General features: G+C 57.1%; 1 pseudogene; it reads left to right on the forward strand.

Moving 5' to 3' along the window:
- Positions 1-1,405: 1,405 nt before the first annotated feature.
- Positions 1,406-2,323, forward strand: LOC103776121 (annotated as a pseudogene).
- Positions 2,324-2,620: the final 297 nt, after the last annotated feature.

A 2,620-nucleotide genomic window follows, 5' to 3' on the forward strand; every position in this document is an offset into this window, starting at 1 on the left:
GGGCCCCTTTATCCTCGCGGGTTATCCGCAGGGCTCCACCGCTGCTCTTTTTAGCCAGATGGGAAGCCTGGAAGCAACTTTGCTCCCTCATTTATCTCAGTTTTAAAAGGTAATGCCTTGCTAATTGTTGGTGGGGATCCATAAGTGGGGTCTGGACTTGGAAAACGGGGATCTCGTGGTGACCAGCTTGGTTCCTGCTCCAGCACTGGGGGTTTCGCCATCAGCACCACGTGCCACTGGGGCCTCTGTCCCAAAAGGGAGGTTGAAGATGAGCAGAGGGATGAACTTCATCTTCTCTAGCACAAAGCAGAGCCCTTGAACACCCAGCTGGCAGCCCTCTGATCCCCAGTATTTCAGGGAGCCTTTGGGGAGGAGAGATTTGGGGTGTGGAGAGCATTAAAGCAACCTCGTGTTTGGTTTGGTGGGTTTTTTACCTCCCCTTTCTTTCTCTCTTGTTGGCTTGCTCAGTTTTTTGGATTGTCATGGTAACAGGGAAATTTTGTGTCATGGCTGAGAGGTGCTTACAGCTCTTGAGTCTGAAATCATTTGAGTTGGAAGAGACCCTTAAGGTCACAGAATCCAACCATCACCCCAGCACGGGCAGGTCCCCCCTGCCCCGTGTCCCTCACCCCACATCTCCACGGCTTGGGAACCCCTCCAGGGGTGGGGACTCCACCACTGCCCTGGGCAGCCTGGCACAGCCCTGGGCAACCCTCCAGGGCAAGGAATTGTTCCTCAGGGGCAACTGAAACCTCCCCTGGGGCAACTTGAGGCTGGTTCCTCTCATTCCATCACTTGGGGACAGAGATCTCACCCCCCCCTGGCTCCAGGCTCCTGTCAGGAGGTGTCAGAGCCAGAAGCTCTCCCCTGAGCCTCCTTTTGACAACACATGCCCCAAACCCCATCTCAACTCTGTTTCCCTTCAGGCATATCAACGACAGGACTAGGGGGAATGGGGCAAAGCTGGAAGGGGCAGATTCAGGCTGCATATGAGGAAGAAGTTCTTCCCCATGAGAGTGGTGAGACCCTGGAAGGGGTTGCCCAGGGAGGTGGTTGAGGCCCCATCCCTGGGGGTCTTTAAGGCCAGGCTGGAGGAGGCTCTGGGCAGCCTGATCTAGGGGGAGGTGTCCCTGCTCATGGCAGAGGGATTGGAACTGGGGGATCCTTGGGGTCCCTTCCAACCCTGACAGATTCTGATCTGTTTGAGCAGAGGACTTTAGAGCCCTGATGGCTCAAGGGTTGGACTGGATGATCTTAAAGATCCCTTCCAACCGAAAGCATTCTATGCACCCCATTTCCCCCCCTTGACGCTGGCAGCAGGATCCCCTCTGCATCTCCTCATCCCTGACTCTCTTTTTCCCCTTCTTTTCCTTCCAGCTTTGAAGCCTGCAGCCTCACCACTGCCATGGGAGACTCTGTGGTAGAGCCAGCCCTGGGGCCAGGCTCGGAGCAGGCGCCCGGCGGGACCTCCCTGGGCGTCATCGCCGAGGGCGTGGGGGAGCTGCCCCTCATCGACCCTGAGGTGGCCCAGAAAGCTTGTGAAGAAGTCCTGGAGAAGGTCAAGCTGCTGCACGGCGTCACCTCCGAGGGCTCTACCAAAGCTGGCGAGGAGGAGCTGCTCCTCCCACGACCTCCCCCCCAAGATTTGGCCAACGGGGACCTCGGGGAGGGCTGTGAAATCAAATGCTTGGACGAGCCGCCCGGCGCGGCCTCCAAGATCCAAGAGGAGGAGGAGACTGTGGCCAACACGGTGAAAACAGCCCGGAAAAGGCAGAAGAATAACTCTGCCAAACAATCCTGGCTCCTCAGGCTCTTCGAGTCCAAACTCTTTGACATCTCCATGGCCATTTCATACTTGTACAATTCAAAGGAACCCGGCGTGCAGGCTTACATTGGGAATAGGTTGTTCTGCTTTAGGAACGAAGAGGTGGATTTCTACCTGCCCCAGCTGCTCAACATGTACATCCACATGGATGAGGACGTGGGAGATGCCATCAAACCCTACATCGTGCACCGTTGCAGGCAGAGCATCAACTTCTCCCTGCAGTGTGCCCTGCTGCTGGGCGCCTACTCCTCAGACATGCACATCTCCACCCAGCGACACTCCCGAGGGACCAAACTGAGGAAACTCATCCTCTCTGACGAGCTGAAACCAGCTTACAAGAAGAGGGAGCTCCCCTCCTTGAGCCCTGCCCCCGACACGGGGCTCTCCCCTTCCAAAAGGACTCACCAGAGGTCCAAGTCGGACGCCACCGTCACCATCAGCCTGAGCAGCAATCTGAAACGCACGGCCAGCAACCCCAAAGTGGAGAGTGAGGAAGAGGTAACGGGGAGGGGTCCCCAAAAAGAGGGGGTGGGGGGTTGGGTCTCCCCTCACGGCCTCCTCCTGCTCCACAGAGGGGTTTTTAAGCTGTAATAATTCACATTTTGGTCCTCTCGTCTCGCACGCGGCGCTGGGTCGCGCTGGAGGGGCTCCAAGAGGGACAGTTTTTGTGTTGGGGGGACAGTTTTTGTGCTGGGGGGGACATTTTTTGTGTTGGGGGGACAGTTATTGTGCTGGGGGGACAGTTTTTGTGGCGTGAGGGTGTTGGGTGGCTTCGAGGTGAGGCAGGAGGCTGGG

Source organism: Merops nubicus, unplaced genomic scaffold (assembly GCF_000691845.1).
Source record: "Merops nubicus isolate BGI_N331 unplaced genomic scaffold, ASM69184v1 scaffold32137, whole genome shotgun sequence".
In the NCBI taxonomy this organism is placed as follows: domain Eukaryota; kingdom Metazoa; phylum Chordata; class Aves; order Coraciiformes; family Meropidae; genus Merops; species Merops nubicus.